This window comes from Macrotis lagotis, chromosome 2 (assembly GCF_037893015.1).
Source record: "Macrotis lagotis isolate mMagLag1 chromosome 2, bilby.v1.9.chrom.fasta, whole genome shotgun sequence".
NCBI lineage: Eukaryota > Metazoa > Chordata > Mammalia > Peramelemorphia > Peramelidae > Macrotis > Macrotis lagotis.
The window spans coordinates 322771194-322789109 of NC_133659.1; the positions used below are offsets into that span (position 1 = coordinate 322771194).

General features: G+C 39.9%; 1 protein-coding gene across 3 annotated transcripts in view; it reads left to right on the plus strand.

Moving 5' to 3' along the window:
* CHST11 (carbohydrate sulfotransferase 11) overlaps positions 1-17916 on the plus strand; it is a 253842-nt gene that overhangs the window by 92070 nt on the left and 143856 nt on the right. The window contains exon 1 of one of the 3 annotated variants that reach the window (XM_074226750.1): positions 10677-17649. The exons of the other annotated variants lie outside the window; for them this stretch is intronic. The gene's annotated coding sequence lies outside the window, so the exon portion shown is untranslated. Of the gene's footprint in view, positions 1-10676; positions 17650-17916 lie in introns of those variants that run through there. 3 annotated transcript variants of the gene reach the window in all.

A 17916-nucleotide genomic window follows, 5' to 3' on the forward strand; every position in this document is an offset into this window, starting at 1 on the left:
CTTTTTTTGAGCCTTATTTAGTCATCTGTAAAATGGGAGTAACAAAACTTTATTGAAGCATCATTATATGAATCAGGAGTCACTTGCCTTACCAGTAAATGATTCCCTCTAAAGTAGAATCCCATAGATTTGAATCCTACAAATGTTGGGTCTTACTTGATTCAAAGGAAATGAGCACACAAATAACCCCCCCCCCCCCCCAGTCCCTTGGCTTCCCTTGAAAGTCTTAAGTCAGGCTGACTTGTGTTAAGCGTCTTAGAATTCTGCCAGCTGAATTTTATGTAACATATGTGTCATTATATTTATTTTTTAGGACTTATTTAAAAAAAAGGTTAACTGCTGTCTTTGTTTTTATTTCCGTCATTTTATGGTTATAGATTCTGCTACTCCCTACTTCCAGAATTAAACCTTCCTTTCTTTTTTAATTTAACTTAATTTAATTTAAATTAATTTTAATTTAAAAAAATTTTAATTTTAGGCAATGGGGTTAAGTGACTTGCCCAAGGTCACACAACTAGGCAATTATTAAGTGTCTGAGACCAGATTTGAATTCAGGTACTCCTGACTCCAGGACTGCTGCTCTATCCACTGTGCCACTTTAGCTGCCCTCAAAACCTTCCTTTCTAACAAAGAAAATCAGTTATGCCAAAACGGCCATTATTGTGACCTCCATCTCATGGTGTATACATCACTCTGTCATCGTGGTCTCCCACCTCTCTGCCAAGAAGAGAATATGCTTCCCTGTCTGTTCTCTGGGACCAGTGTTGGTTATTGGAACAACTCAGAGTTTGTGTGCCATAGCTAAGCTAAAGCTAAAGAGATATTGTCAATCTTTCTCCAGACCTCTCCATAGTAGAGCTTGCTGTTCATATTCTGTTTTAAGATGTGTGTCCTGGTCATGAAACTGGAAACAGTAACTCAGAGACGTTTATAGGACTTCCAAGAACAAATGAGGGAGAAGGGATAATCTCTCTCTCTGCCTCACACTGCTTTTCCAACAGCAAAAAATATTGTAACCTTCTCTATGGCAAAAAAGGAAAAAAATGATTTACATATTTTGCTAATTATTGCTGTCAGGTTTCCCCCAACTGATTTAAGGGGATTTTAGCCCAACAAGTGTGAAAAATATTTTCTAAATGAGACTGTTAAATAGTAGTTTGGGGGCCAGGAACTGGAGCAAAGGCTTTGTTTTTCAAGGTCAGACATAGTTTGGAAAGGACTATAGATATCAACTAAGTAGAATTCCTTATGACTTTCACTTTGCAGTTCCTTAGAGTGTAAGTCCCTTGAGGACAGGGACCAGGACTTATTTTTCTCTTTTTATTCACCAGTGCTTTGCTCTTTTCTCTTCTTTTCCTCAATTTCTTCTTTTTTCCTCTTTCTTCCTTTTCTTCTTTCAAATGCTTTATAAATACTAGCTATTATTATGAGATTGTCCTATCACTTTGCAGGCAAGGAAACTGAGGCTCAGAAAAGTAAGAACTTCTTTAAGGTCATACAAGTTACTAACTCAGGTCCTCCTGAAGTCAGGTCCAAAATTCTATCCACACTGACATGTTTCCTCTCTGTTGACACATAAACATAACCATTCCTTTCCAGCCCTGGCTGCTGGTATGACTGAGAACCCAGTTAATCTGCTCATCCTCTGGAAGTACTAAAATTAATCGTCCTTCCTTGGCCTTGATTCTCCAGCTCCATTAAACAGCTTGTTGCTGAGGCTGAATTGGAGTGAAGTAGCATTTGTGTTTTCTTCTAAGCAACAGGTTTTGTGTTGGCAGAATTCACTAAAACTGTCCCTCAGGGGATAGAGGCTCAGTCTCTCTCTCCCTAACACCATCTGGATAGTGATCCCATGACACAATGATCCCAACCTGGGAATGTAAATGATGGCGGCCTAGGTTTTGTCCCTGGTCTAGAGATCTGCGACGATGAAGGGTATTGATGCCACCTAAGGGGGAAATGGGGAGAGGACACAAAACAGTCCAACTACCATTGCGAGAATGTGTATTCTACTTTCTCTATAATGCTCATAGTGAAAATTTGACCATCTCTGCTTCAAGATTTGGCATCCTTGGTGTTACTATCATTGTCAAATTGAAGGATGATGACAACAACAGCCAGAGTGAATTCCCTTTTGGCATTTGGAGATGTTCAGTTCAGATGGCACCTCTCTGAGACCTTTCATGATCCTCTGAGGTCTTTAAGCTGCCTGAAATTACTGCAGTTGTACATTGTTACTTTTCTGAATACTTCGTATTTTCTCAATAGGATGGAAGTTTCTTGAGGACAGGAACTGCTTTTCCCCTTCTTCCTAGTTCCAACAACCATTTCAAATTCCATTCTGTCATCCTTAGTTTACTGATGGAGATCATTGACATCCAAAGGAGTTAAGGATTTTCCCAATAAAGTGTCTGTAATCCATGGCAAGAATCCGTAGCATCTTAAGGTCTGGTCTCCATTTGTACCAGCAGGTTGACCACAGGGCTCAGCTGGAGGCAACTGAGTCCACCACTGCTACCTTCAAAATCAATCAGTTGATAAACATTTGAGAGGATTCATCTGCTGGCTTCTCTTGTAAAACAGCAAAGATAAATTAAACATCTACAATCCTACTTTAATGTCTCATCCTGTAATGGAAATATCCCTGAATTTTCTTTTTTATCTCTTCTTTTTTTGCATTTTCCCTTTTTTTTGACTTTCTTCTCATCTTCCTTTTCATCTTATTACTCTTTTTCTTCTTTTCCTTTGCTCTTTTCCTTTTTTCTTTTTCATTCTATCTTCTTTTCCTCAATTTCTTCCTTTTTTCTCTTTCTTCTTTTTTCCCTCTTTCAATTCTTTCTTTTAGTTCTTTCCCCAAATTTCTAACTTACTACCCTTCTTTTTGAGGCCGAATTCTGCCAAACTCTTCCTGTTTTTTTATTCTTTCCTTTTTGTTTTCTTCTCTTTTAACTTTTCATCTTTCTTCTTCCTTTCTCCTCTATCTTCCTTTTCTTCTTTCCTCTTTTCTTTCTTTTCTTCCTCTTTTCCTTTTTTCTTCCTTTCCATTTCTTTCTGTTCCTCATTTCCTTTTTCCTCTTTCCTTTTTTCTTTCTTCCCTTTTTCTTTTCTTAATCCTTTCTTCTTTTTCCTCTTATTTTCTTCTCTTCCATTTCTTCTTTCTCATTTTTCCTTCACTTTTCTTTCTTCTTTTCCTTTCTTGTTTCTTTTTCTTTTCCTCTTACTTCCCCTTTTTTCTTTTTTCCCTCAATTTATTCCATTCCTCTTTTCCTTTTTTCTTGCTTCACTTCTTTCCCCTTTTTTTCATTCTCTTCCTTTTTCTTCCTGTCTTTTCATCCTTTCCCTCTTATTTTCCTCTCTTTCTTCCTCTCCCCTTCTTCATCCTTTCCTTCTTTCAATTTGGATTCAAATCCTACTTCTGACACTAGGTGTGTGATCTTGGACAAGTCACTTTCTTTCTGGGTCTCTGCACAATGAGAAGAATAGGCCAGATGTCCTTGCCAGCACATTCCATCTTTAGATCTATAATTTTAAGGCTGTACATTCAGGGCCATTTATACCACACCATTCAGACCTGAACTGGGACTGAGCTTTAGAAGAATTTATTCCTTATATACTCCATAAACTCTGTTAACAGGAAGCCCATTATTCATCTCTCATTATTGTCTTTTTTTTTTTTAGGTTTTTGCAAGGCAAATGGGGTAAGTGACTTGCCCAAGGTCGCACAGCTAGGTAATTATTAAATGTCTGAGGCCAGATTTGAACCCAGGTACTCCTGACTCCAGGACCAGTGCTCTATCCACTGTGCCACCTAGCCACCCCTTATTACTGTCTTAATACCAATGCCCACAAAGCACCCCCACCCCACAGCAGGATCAGGAGACCAAGGTCTATAGTGGCACTTAAAACAATGAAAGTTTCCCATCCTAGCTGGGGGAGGGGAGCTGACAGATGTTCCCTTGGGTTCTAGGAGCCTGCATCCCCAGGATGATGCAAGACCTGGATGTTGTGTTTCTCCTTCCTGAGGCCTCACTTGGCACCCTCTCCTCCTGTTGTCTTTGAGATTTAAAAAAAATGATGCCAGGCTAATATACTCATTCCTACAAAAAGTATTAGCATTTCTTCTTTTGAATCTAAAGAGAAAAATTAGCAGAAAAGAGTTATCTGTCAACCACAGCATCACCATTCACTTGGCTTGGGGAGATTTTAGTTTTCTTTCTTACTGGTTTTGAGAAGATGTCAAAGGCTCAGAGAAAATGAGCTGGGTGGGACTTTGGAGATGGATTAGTCCCACTTCTTCATTTCATAAATGAGGAAATTATAGACTAGAGAGGCCAAGTCAGTGGCAAAGTCAGTAGTGTCCTCTTAAAAATTTTCAGTGGACTCAAGTTATATGCTCTAATGCTAGATTCTTGCTCTGGGGTTTTTCTTGGCAAAGATCCTAGAATGGTTTGTTATTTCCTTCCCCAACTCATTTTACAGATGAGGAAACTGAGGCAGAGTTAAGTAATTTGCTTAAGGATCACACAGGTAGAAAGTGTCTAAGTCTGGATTTGAACTTGGGTTTTCCTGAGTCCAATCCTGGTACTCTATTCTTGCTCAGTTTCTCCTCTCCTCCCTCTCCCTCTCCTCACTTTCCTTCTTCCTTCCTCTCTTCTTTCTCTCTTTCTTTCCCACCTTCCTCTCCACTCTTCTTCTGTGTGACCCAGGGCAAGTCTTTTATCTTCTGTGTCTCCCCTTTCCTCTTCTCTTTTCACCATTCAAATCTAATCTCAGGAGTTTAATAGCTGTGTGACCCAGGGCAAGTCATTTATCTTCCATTTGCCTCAGTTTCCTCCACTCTAAAATGAGGACAAGAAGAGCACCCACCCCTCAAGGTTATTGTAAGGATTAAATAGCAACTGAGATAATATTGTAAAACAATTACACATGGTAGACACCTTTCTCCTTTGCTTTATCCACTGTACCACCTAGCTGCCCTCTATCTTGCTTGAATGGACTTGCTATTTTATTAGAGGAAGGTTGTGGGAGTAAGGAGATGTCTTTTCTTAGAGAATGTAGGCTTCTTCAAGGCAGAGCCTATTTCCTTCTTTTTTGACACCTCTAGTGCCTAATTCAATGCTTGTCATATATTTGGTGCCTAATGAATGTTTATTGCTTAATGCTTGTTGGATAATTGGTGGCAAAGAGCAAAATATCTAAATAGACAAAACCACCATGAGGGTTCTACATTAAAAATCCCACATCTCCTGCAGGCTACCATTGCCTTTTCTTCCTTCTCCTCCAGCTTGCCTTGCCTCAGTTTCCTCATCTGTAAAATGAGTTGGTGCAGGAAATGGCAAACCATTCTAGTGTCTTTCTCAGTCTCCAGTGACTGGCTCATTTATGAGCAGGTCCCTGACCCAGGAGGCACTGGAACTGATATTGGATGAGTTTCTGGAAATCCTTCCTCAAGTCTGTTGCATAGGGCAGGAATTCATCCCAAGAAGCGTCCTGTCTGAATAGTGGACTGCTTGTGCCCTGGGGAACCACAGCTAGAACTGAGGCACCGGAGGCCTGGCTACCTTCCAGTGGGCTGTCCAGTGCTGAGCCCTAGGAATTGGCCTCAGATACAGAAATGTATTAGGGAAATAGGAGAAACAACTCTGTCCTTCTCTTTGGATCCAAATTGGCAGTGGCTTGATTGAATTCAAAACTCCACGATTCCCCTCCAGGGTCACCTTCAGCCTTGTTTTTCTCCCCTCTTTCTGTTACCTTCAGCCTCCTTCTTGGCATCTGATTTCCTCTGACAGGTAGCACTGTAGAGGGTCTGGTATGTGACAGATGTGAACCTCTGTCTTCTCACAGCTTGCCCACCTTCTTTACATATACTAGCAGAGAACAGAATTACATATGATAGGGAAGGAGAAAGCAGTCCCTGTAAGACAGGCTGAGATAGGGGCAGCTAGGTGGCTCAATGGCTAGAGCACTGGCCCTGGAGTTCTAATGTAACCTCAGACATTTAATAATTATCTAGATATGTGACCTTGGGCAAATCACTTAATCCCCTTGTCTTGCAAAAACAAAACAAAGACAGGCTGAGATAACAGTTACTTATTGGTCCTTTCTCTCCCAAGTCCGAAGACTGAAGGGAACCTATTGGAACCTGAATTCAAAGAGGTGTCCACCCAAGCTCCTTGAGAGATTTTGTCTTCTGAGTCTGTCTTTCTGTGCCTAGGGCTTGGAACAGTGATAGGTACATGTTTGAAGAATGCCAGGAATCATCCACTTAGAGGCCACCTCATTTTATAAATGAGGAAACTGAGGTTCAGGAAATAAAAAAGTCATCTAAGGTCATGTAACTAGTGGCAGAAATCAGACTAAAATCTGGCTTCCTGACTCCAGATCCACAGTGGTCTCTATTTCATGAAGCTTTCTCTCTCTCTCCCTCATCTTATAGCCCTCCAGCCCCCTAGGCCAGGGTTCTGTGGAATTGATTGGTTAGATCTGAAAAATACCAATTCAAAACTAAATTGGTAATTCTCTGTATAAAGGAATTTCTGGGGATGCAAAGATCGTCTATTGCTTTTGACCTTCAAACCTGCTTGAAAACCTTTCATCGTTTCTGTGAATTATTCTCCCATCTCGTAGCCACATGTATGGGATAATGTTTGAAGTTTGGGAAGCAGTCTTCTTGCTCAGGAACTCTTTCTCTATGCCAAGGTAAATGAACCCTCTGGGAATTGAGCTTGATATTACTGCAGTGTTCAGCCGCCTGCCTTTCCAACAATCTGAACAGGAGGCTACCGATGGATGGGGATGTGGGCTGGGGATCAGAAGATCACATGCCTGGCTGTGTTCCTTCCTCCCCCTCCTCCTTCTATAAGAAAATAAAAACACAAAAGTCTACCTTTCAGCTAGTGATGCAAGCCACCTAAGAAGTCATTTCATTCAATTCACTGCTTTTACCAAGGAAGTTCAGTGACTTACCCAAGGTCACACAGGAAGCAAGTAGAAGAGCTAGGATTCATCTGATTTAAAATCTAATGTTTCCCCCTTCCCCCTCAACATGAATTAAATCTCAATTAAAGAATGGGTTATGTGCCCATTAAAGAATGCCATATTGTGGGGAGACAGAGACTCCTAGACAGAAGCATGAGGCTACCTCAGGGAAGTTTGTGAGGAGAAGGAGGATAGACACTCCGGCTTAGGGTTGGGAAGGAACCATCTAGACTCAGAACTCTTGGAAAGTGCTCTGGTTATCCCACCTTCATTATAGCTTTTCCTCTTGTATTAGTCTGCCTTATTGCTGTTTTTCAGTTGTTTCAGTCATGTCCAGTCCTTTGTGACGCCATTGGGGTTTTCTTGGCAAAGATCCTAGAATGGTTTGTCATTGCCTTTTCCAACTCATTTTACAGATGAGGAAACTGAGGCAAATAGAGTTAAGTAATTTGCTTAAGGATCACACGGGTGGAAAGTGTCTAAGACTGCATTTGAACTTGGGTTTTCCTGAGTCCAGGCCTGGTATTTTATCCACTGTGCCATATAGCTGCCCCTTATATTACAGCATAGTATAGTAAGTTTAGTATATTATAGTATATTAATTATACTATATATTTATGATTTATATATGATATATTCTTACATATATGGATATATAATTTTATGTATGATCTATTTAGTATACATGGTGCATATAAGTGACTTATAGATATTGGTTGTGTGTGTGTGTGTGTGTGTGTGTGTGTGGTGTATCTGTAGGAAGGGAATAATGGCAGTTGTTTGAGACCAGAGAAAGCCTCTTGAATCACAGATTAGTTCTGGAAGGAGACCTTAAAGGTTAGCTAGTCTGATCCCTTCATTTTATAAAGGAGAAAACTGATGAGATGGAGGAAATTGCTCGTGGTCACAAGAGTAGATGGGATTGAGGCAGGATTTGAAACCAGGTCCTCAGTAGAGTTTCCATGGCACCTTGGCTGTCTCCATTTGCAGGAGGTTTTTGAGTTGAATCATGAAGGGAGCTAGAGATTCCAAAGAAATGAGAGTGGAGAAGAAGAACATTATAGGTATGGAGGACATAGCCTGTGCAAAGGCTTGAGGTTGGAGGTCAGAACATATACGGGAATGTGACTTGTCCAGGGTCACAAATTTGATAATAATAACTAATATTTATATTGCACTTGATTGTTTATTGAGCATTTTATATGTAGAATAGATTTGATTTTCACAGTAACACTGTGAGACATGCTATCTCCTTTTTACAGTTGAGGAAACTGAGTCTCCAAGAGTTTAAGTGACCTGTCTGGAGTCAGAGAACTAGTAGTTTGATTAGATTTAGAACTCAGCTCTCCTGATTCCAAGCCCAATCTATTATCCGCTATGTGACTTGGGGCTTCAGTCCAGGTCACATTTTTCCAACTTCATTCTTCTCATTTTCTGCAGCACAGAACTATTTATTTGCCATTATATTGCCTTTTGAGGTTTTTTCTGATTCTCTTATATTTGCTTCAGATCTCCCAGGAAATGACAAGTATTCCAGGGCAAGGATATTGTCTTACATAGCTGTTGTGTCCTTCTAAGAGTTTGAACCTGCTTCCTTGTCTTCCTAGTAGACTTTTATTAAATGCTTGGAGATTGATTGATGCATGAAAATGATTTTTTCCTCACTTTTACCACAGTTCTTTAGCTGAACCTGAGGATAATAGCAATTCACAGTGAAATAGCTCTATTAAGTTGATAAAGTGGTTTCTTTGTTTTATTTTTTACCCCACAGCCTTATGAGGCAACTTTCATTATTCCCATTTCACTGATGAGAAAATTGAGGCTCAGGGCCACTTAGTCACTATCTGTAGTTTCTTATCTGCAAAAAATAATGACAATAATAGCACCCATCTCACATTATTTTGTGAGAATCTTGCAAGATTACATATGGAAAATCCTTTGTAAATCTTAAAACTATTAAAGGGTAGCTATGATGGTGATGATATCCATAAAGTTTGGGGCTGGGCAAACTATATTTGAGCTGAGAAACGGGTGATTTTTTTCCTGGAATTTTATTTTTGCCTATACAGATTGGCATCTGCTCAGTAATTATAGTCCTAAAGAATTGTTCAGGACATTGATAAGGAAAGACAATGGCTCAGGATCTCCCAGGTAGTGTATGTCTGAAGTGAGACTAGAATCAAATCCTCCTGAGACCAGCTATCTAGGCACTATGCCACTACATCCTCTCTGCAAGGGTAGCTGTTGGGTGACTTCCCCTTAATGAATCTTAGACTCCCTGAATTGTAAGGGACTTCAGAGTCCATCTGTGTGAATCTGAATTGTAAGAACCACTGTCCATATCCACAAGAGGTTGACTGCCTTCTACTCAAATACTTTCTATGAGAGTTGAAGAACCATTGCCTCCCAGTGGGGCGGGCAGGTCATGCCTCTGTTGGACAGCTCCTATTAGGAAGATTTTCAATATAGAGAGCCCACCAGTCTCTCTTTTCTGAAATAGTCTGTCCTGTTCTACTGTGTTCCCAAGAAATAGAGTTATCTCATCCCTGCCCCGGCCCCTTCTTCATAGGATTTTCCTTCAAGGTCTTGCTCTTGTTTTCTATCCTCCTTCCCCCCTCCAGTCTATCTATCTCCAGGCTAAATCTCCCCAGCCTTTTGATCCATGACTGTCATCTGGTTTCCAGTTCCCTCCCAATTTTTTGGTTGTTCTCATGTGGTGCCCAGAACTTCACACAGTGCTTCAGATGTGGTCTATCTCAGGGCCCCATTGGTGCAGGAGGCTAGTGGGTCACCTCCAGGGGATCCTTTTCTTTTGAGTCAGGACGTTTTCTCCTTTAGCTTCAGTTACTTTTTTTGGGGGGGGGGGGCTTTGCATTTTGGCCTCCAGAGGTCTAATGCTTTGATTTAACCAGAATCGTTGTGTTGCAATGAGGAGAACCATGGCCCTGGCTTCTGGACCTGATTCAAAACCCACCTCTTATGCTTATCCCTGGGTGATCAAACATCTCCCTATGCCTCCATTTCCTCATCTGTAAATTAAAGAGGTTGAACTAACGAGTGTCTGAGCTCCATTTTAGGTCTAGATCTGTGATCCTAGAGTCTTTTCTTGCCTGTGTTTTAGTGTCTGCAAAAAAACCTGTTTCAAGATTAAAGAACAGGGCGGCTAGGTGGTGTAGTGGATAAAGCCACCGGCCTTGGAGTCAGGAGTACCTGGGTTCAAATCTGGTCTCAGACACTTAATAATGACCTAGCTGTGTGGCTTTGGGGAAGCCACTGCCTTGCAAAAACCTAAAAAAAAAAAAAGATTAAAGAACAAAACGACTAACAGTCTCTATTGTTTTTCCTTGCAAAATTCTCTAGCAGGCACCCAACAGCTCCTTAAATATCCATTTGCCAATTCAATTTACTAAATCTAGTATGTTTAAATATTTTCATGGATATCTTCTGTTTTTATATTACATTTGTTTCCAAATTGAAAAACTATTTCAGTTTTTTAAAAAAGTCTTCTTGAGTCTAAGGGGGCTTGCTACCCATTAACCTGAATCCCTCTAGCACTTGTCCACTGTGTGTGTGTGTGTGTGCTGTGTAGATAGGTATGAATATCTAGAGAGTTATCTCACTAGATTATAAAGCTTTTTTGGGGGTAGAGGCCATGCCTATGCTCCCTCCCTCCCTCCCTCCCTCCCTTCCTTCCTTCCTAATGTGTATTATTTCTTTTAAAAGTTTTATTGATTTCTTTTGATATTTTTTGTACCCCTTCCCTTTCCCATTTCCTCTTCTCTTGCTGCTGCCCCCCTAGAACTCTTACTTCTCATATGGTAAAAAGCCATCCAACCCCAGGAGTTCATCTGTTAGTATAATCAGCCTTCCACAATCATGGTCCTCATCTCTTTGCCAGGAGGAATTAAATTTCATGATCTGTTAGCCAAGATCTCTATTGCTTTGTTCACTGTTGTTCTCCCTGCTATGGAAGAGGTAGACCAAGAGCATTTGCAGGATCGAACCAAATTCCTTCATTTCTCACTTTCTCATCTCTTTTCCAGGCACAGCATGGGAGATGAGTGATTCAACTAGGAAACCTGGGTTGGAATGTGAACTCAGTTGAGTGAGCTTCTCTGTCTCCTCATCTGTCAAATAGTGATTGTAATCATACCTACTTCTCGTGGTCTTTGTGAGGTACAAATAGATTCAGATGTGTCAAATGCTTTGTAAATCTCCAGGTACTCTAACAGTCTTCCCTGTTATTGTTATCGATGATCATGTGTTGATTCTTGCCCTCTGTCTGATGGAGTTACTATCAGAAAAACTCTGGACTCTTATTCAAGCCTTCACATATACAAAGTGCTTTATCGCTCTCCTTAGATTCTCACAATGATCCTTTGACATGGCAGAACAGACATTAGTGATCACATTTAACAAATAGAATCTGATGTTTTTAGATATTGAGGCTAGCCCAACTCACGTTGCAAGTTGATGGGTTAGAATGGAAATCTAAACCCCCCAATTTAATGCTCCTCTCTTTATGCCATTTTTCACTGAACATATTTTAGAAACATATTTGACAGTAAGCAAAAGTGGAACACATTTGGATTTCAATCTGTAAATAGGAAAATATCCCATTCTTCTAAGCAGTGTGGTTATTTGGGGGTATCTTTTTTTAATAGACCCATTCTTGGTTTCTGGGCTTGTTTCTCCTTTATCTGTGGTTGGATGTGAGATTTCTTTGTTGAGAACCCAATTTTCTAAAATATGTTTGCAAGGAGAGAATGTTTCATCCACTCTCCCCAATCTGCTTCTTTTCCCACCCCCACCCCATTGGGTTCAGAGTATATTTTTATAATTTCTATAATTTTCATTTCATAATTAAAATTTTTAGTGATTTTTGTATTTTTCAAGTTCTTTTGATACCTTTTTTATACCACTCTCTGTTTTCAATAGCCTCTTACCTACCTATTGAACCTTGCCTCATGGCCAAAAAACTCTAACAAAATGATCTCATCTGACAGTATGGTCAATGTCCTAGTCCTGTACCCATCATTTTACTCAGCAGAGGGAAGTATCTTTTCTTCTATCTTCCCAGATGAGCATTGGCCATTGGAATTCATTGAAACTTAGCCATTGCTTGATATTGTTTTCATTTGTATCCCTGGTGTTTATAATTCTCATTTCTGTTTCCTTCATGCTGCATCATTTCTTGTAAATCTTTTATATTTCTCAGAATTCCTCATTTCTCATAGCAAGATAATAATTTGATGTTTGTGATAAATTGTGTCCAGCCATTCTCTAACCAATGGGCACCCATTTTATTTCCAGTCTGTGTATCTTTGTTATCAAAGTTTCTTTTGTCAGCAAACCTCCCATGATAATGGTAGGATTCAGTTCAAATTAAGGGATAAGTGGAAGATTTGATCAAACTTTCTGAGTCAAGAACAATTTCCTATAAAGGGTAGTCAAAGAACTAGGAATGTTTAGCTTGGAGAAGAAAAGAGAGGTGATCAGGCAGCTAGCTGTCTCTAAATAAATATCTTAGGATGAGAGTGTATCTTCTTTCTCTCTCCTCCCTATTGTCTTCCCTCTTTAGAATGGAAGCTCCCTGAATGTAGGGACTGTGTTTTTGAATTTGCATCTCCAGTGTTTAGCACAGTGCCTAGAATGCTTCATTATTTAATGTTTAATAAATGTTTATTGATTGTTTGAATGACTGACTTATAAACTGACAAATGAAAGAAAGAAAAGACTTATTTCTTCTCTCCATAAAGGGCTGAACAAAGAATGGTAGGTAAAATCGGGGAAGATGCAGGAAGAAAAATTGATGAACAATTAGACCTATTGAAAAATGGAAAGGGCTGCCTCCCGAGTTGTTGAAGTCTTCCAGCAAACAGTGAGTGGCCACTTGATGGAATGTTATAGAATTTATTCTTCTTGAGGCATGGATCACAGGATCACAGATTTATCACTGGAAGAATCTTCGAGGTTATCTAGTCAAACTCTCCTTTTACAGAGAAGGAAACAGGTTCACTGATAATAAATGATGAGATCATATATTTAAAGTTGAGGGAGACCCTGGGGATCACCTAGCCCAATCCCCTCATTTTACAAATGAGGACACTGAAGGTCTGAGTGTTGAGATCTCTTGTCCAAGGTCAGAGAGCTGGTAAGTAGATTTTGGATGTGAATCAGGTTCCCTGCCGCCCTGCTCTTTCCATGACCCCATGCTCCTCCTAGATTGCATCTGTGGTCCTTTCATTTCAGAGACTCCACATTTCTATTTACACATTTTTGAAGTGATGATAGATACTGTGAGCTCTAAGTCCAATATGCTATCAAGCGCACCATACCTTTATTATGTAATTTGAGGTGAAAACACCTCATCAGAGTTCATTCCTCAGGTAGTCAATCAGCAATGAAAAAAACACTAAGTACTAGCTGTGGGCCAAGGACAAGGAACTTTTGTCTTATTGGTTATTTCTGCAATATTTCTGTCGCATTTGGTAAAGCTGGACAAAGTTACCAACTGGATTCACTAAGTATTGATTTAGCACCTGCTAAAGACATCTTCAGCCTTGATTTTCTCTTCTGTAAAATGAAAAGATTGGCTACAATATGATGAACCTATGAAAATAGTCCTATTTTTTTTTTTTTTTTAGTATTTTAGGTAGGATCTGAGCTTCCTGCTTCCACATTTTGTACCATAGCCACCAGGCCACCCTATTGCCTCAAAAAACTGTTGCCTGTGAGCCTAGAAGCATTAAATAGGGAGCCACTGAAGGTTCATGAGCAGGGGAGTAACCTGATCAAAACATACCTATGTTTTTAGGAATATCAATTTTGTAGGCAAATGGTGAATGAGATGGACATGAGAAAGACAGACTGCAGCTGTTACTCAACAAATCTTTATTAAAGGCTGAGACTACAAATAGAAGAAAATTAAACAATCCTTATTCTTAATGAATTCACCTTGAAACAGGAGAGGAAATAAGTGTATGTAAAATATATATATTTAGGGACGGGCAAAATATATTCATATGAATAGATTTAAATGTTTTATAAAATATATATATATACAGAATGTGTATTAATATAATTATGTATATAGAATAACTAGGCATATGTATTAAACATACATAAATGTATATTTTTATATGCATGTGTTCTATACATAAATTTGCACATACACCCAAAATTAATAAATTCAGATACAGCAAAGGTAGTTTGGTAATGAGGACAGCAGCAAGTTGTATGTGTGATGTGGGATGGATTGGAAAAGGCAGAGGTGGGTGGGGGTAGCTTCCAGGCAGATAGGATGACCTGTATAGATTATTGCTGTTTTGCCAGGTGAGAGGTGATGAGGTTCTCAGTAAGGGGATAGTTGTGAAAGGAGAGAAGGAGAGCAGATGCCAGAGAAATGGTAGAGGTTAGGATCTAGAAACCTATTTGAAGATTGCCCTTCTCAAACTCAGAGTTAGGCCTTTTTTTGAACCTTGGTTGTTCCCTGTCACCAGATCCCCTCCACCCACTGAAGAGGAGGTAGTGGAGCCCGACTTGAAATAGTTAATTTGTCTTGCTATGGCTGATTGTTTACCACAAACTATCCCAGTGCTCATTTCCCTGTTGGATAAATGGGATCTAAAGTGAACATCTGTGGAGCATGAATACTATGCAGCTGATGTGGGAGGATCTAAATAGGACCTTTGGCTGGCTGCCTCTCTTGTTGCCAGAGCTGCCTTTACCTGTGGGGGCTGTGAAGATGCTCACATGCCACCTCAGCCCCCCACCCCCTTCCCTTGGGTTCTCCCTTCTCAGCTCTCCCCAGCCCCATTCTGATCCCACTCCCTGCCATCTCCCCTGTCAAGTTGTTGTGATGTTTTGGCAAGGGTTTAAAAACAGAATGGTGACTCATCTAAAACCCTTAATTGGCATGCTCCTGCGATGGAGAGGGTGGTGATCACAGGTTCAGAGAATTATGGGATTTCAAAACTCAAAGCAATTTTGGAGGTCATCAGGTCTAAGGAATGCAGGACATGAAAGCAGGGACTAGAGGACCTGCTTACCACTTCTTTGACTTCACTTTCCTCATTTGTCAAATGGAGGTTTTTAGGGTTGAGAACTGAAGTTCCATTTCCTGCATCATCTCTCCACCCCAGTTCCTCATTAGTTGAGAGAGAGAGAGAGAGAGAGAGAGAGAGAGAGAGAGAGATCGAGATCCTTGAGGTCTCTTCCAGTTCCAGCAAACCATACTAGATCTCAGTTTCCTCTTTTTGCAAAATGTGAGAATTAGGTTAATGATCTCTGAGGTCATTTCCAGCCTACTGAATCTAACTCACACATTCTACTTCAAAGGCACTTGAAACGATTCATAGAAATATAAATTTGGAGCGAGAAGGAACCTCAGACCAACTCTATCATTTTATAAAAGAGGAAACTGAGTCTCAGAGAAGGCAAAGTAAATTATCTGGAAGTAAATGGCAGAGTTTGGTCTTCTGACTCCAAAGCTCTCTTTCCACTGTACCATCTCCTTGGTTTCTAGATGGGGAAACTGAGATAGCTTTAAGATCTATGAAGCTAAGAAGGCAAAGTGACTTACCATAGAGCAGTCAAGTGGTCAAGATGGCCCTAGGACTCAGGCCTCTTAATGTCTTATTCATTGTTTTTTGTAGTATGTGAAGCCTGTACACCTCCCGTCTCTTCGCTAGAGTTCTCTTTTTTAGAGTTCTCAAACTCCCTGTCAATTTTTTATTCTCCTTTGGAGGGACTCCCTAATTGTGGGCAAGCTTGTTTTAAAGTCAAATCTATTGCTTGGTTTTTTATATCATGGAACATCCTCACCAATGAAACAATTATGGTTCTTAATTGCAATAATATTACCTACTTCAAGTTAGAAGCTTTTTAGAGACCACAAAGTAGCTAAAATATATTCATCATACTCATATTTTGTGTTGACTTGGCTATGTAAATGGTACTTTTACCTAAAAGAATGTAAAATCCTTGAAGGCAGGGATGCTTTCATTTCCATGGTGCCTAAGTGCATAGTAGGTCTTAATGCATGTTTATTGAATTAAATTGCGCACTGACTATCCCTTTGTCTTGTGACACATTTATTTTTGGGAATGCCTTCCCCTTTCCCAACCCTCCCCACCCCAAGTGGTTATTTTCTCCCAGAAGCTAGATTGTTTTTCATTATTATTTTGAACTAGAGATGCATGTTTTCTATTTGAAACTTATTTCAGTTGCAAGGTTTCCCAAGCCAGGCACTCACATTAGAGCCTTTCCCCATTTCTCAGAAGTTTTTAGTTCCTTCTAAGAAGCCACCAGAGCTTCCTTGCTGGAAATGATCCCCTTGAGTCTAGGAAACCCCCAAAGTCACCTTCCCTGACCCCTTAGGCAAGGGAGGGTTGTTCAATAAACTGTAGATTGTAGAGGGTTAGTGACTAGATTAGACTTCTGGACTAGTTCCAGGCCAGAGCAAACCTTGCTTCTTCTAGGAGACAGTTCACACTCAAAGCAAATGATTGACTTTATTCATACATGGAACTGCCTATTAGTCAGTACTTTGGTCCTTTTCAATAATAGTTTATTGCATTTAAATGATAAATGTGTAAGGCCCTTTAAAAATGGTAAACTCACTATATATCATTAACTATTACTAAAGCATTATGATTTTTATCTCACAATAATATGTTTCTTTCTTAGGCCATAAATGTACATTTATTGTGTACCTGCTGTATGCTATCCACTAGGCAAGATATAAAGGCAAAAATGGAATAGTTTCCAAATGAATGAAAAGGCATTTATTAAATGCCTACTATAGGACTAGGAATTTGAAAATGCAAACAAAGTGAAAGCAATCCCTGCCCTCAGGAAACTTGCAGTCTGTCATAAATATGTAGAACTTTGCATATTTAGGTATTTATAAGCTGATGTGTTTGAAGAGAAGGTGCTTGCAGCTTTAGGAATCACTCAAGGAGGTGAGAGAATGTAGTTCTGTGTTTGATAAATCCTACGGCCATCTGGCCATCTTCAGTTTTCTCATTTTTCAATTAAAGCATCTGATGTAAATAATTTCCAAGGCCATTTCCAACACTAAGTCTATGCTCCTATCTGTTTAACCATAAGCAAATCACTTCAGAGACTCCTGAAACTCAGTTTCCACATCTATAAAAAACAAACAGTTGAACTGGGTGATTTCTAAGGTAATCAGTAGCAGAACCAGGATTTAAACCCAGTTCTCCTGGAATTGGAGGTTTTTTTTAAAATCTCTTTACCTTTATAGGACACTTTCCTAGTCTGTTAAATGAAAAGATTTAACTACATTTCATCACTTTCAGTTCTGATATTCTGTGACTCACTGACACAATCTTGGCATCTTGGATTCTGTCACAGTCCTAGGATTTAGTGTTCTAGGTTTGACCCTAGAGAGCAGTTGAGTCATGAATGGAAGCTGAAAAGATTCACATTTAGACTGGATGACAGGAGGTCCTTCCTAACAATGAGCATTGTCCAGTAGTCCAATGGACTGCCTTGAATAGGTATATGGAATTGGTTTGTTTTAGTCTTTGTGTCTCTAGCACCTCAGACAGTGATTAGAACAGAGCAGGCACTTAATAAATGCTTATTTGATTCAGGACGCTGAATGGCCTCCTCTTTGAGGATATTTCAAGGATTCTGTTTCAGGTATGGCCATAGAAAATTCCCTGTCTCTCCCCCCACCCTGCCCTGGTGCTGAGATCCTGGGATTGATTTCAATCCCTCTTACTTTACAGATAAAGAAACTGAAACTTGAGGTTATGTATAGGAAATAATGGTCAGAATTGAACTTGGGTCCTCTTGCCCCCATAGTGCTTATCCCATCCTGCGAGCTGCCTTCTCTTCATGTGGCTGGGAGCAAGCCAGTGACTTGGTGATCTGTGCCAGCCCATAGACATGAAACCAAAGTTCTCT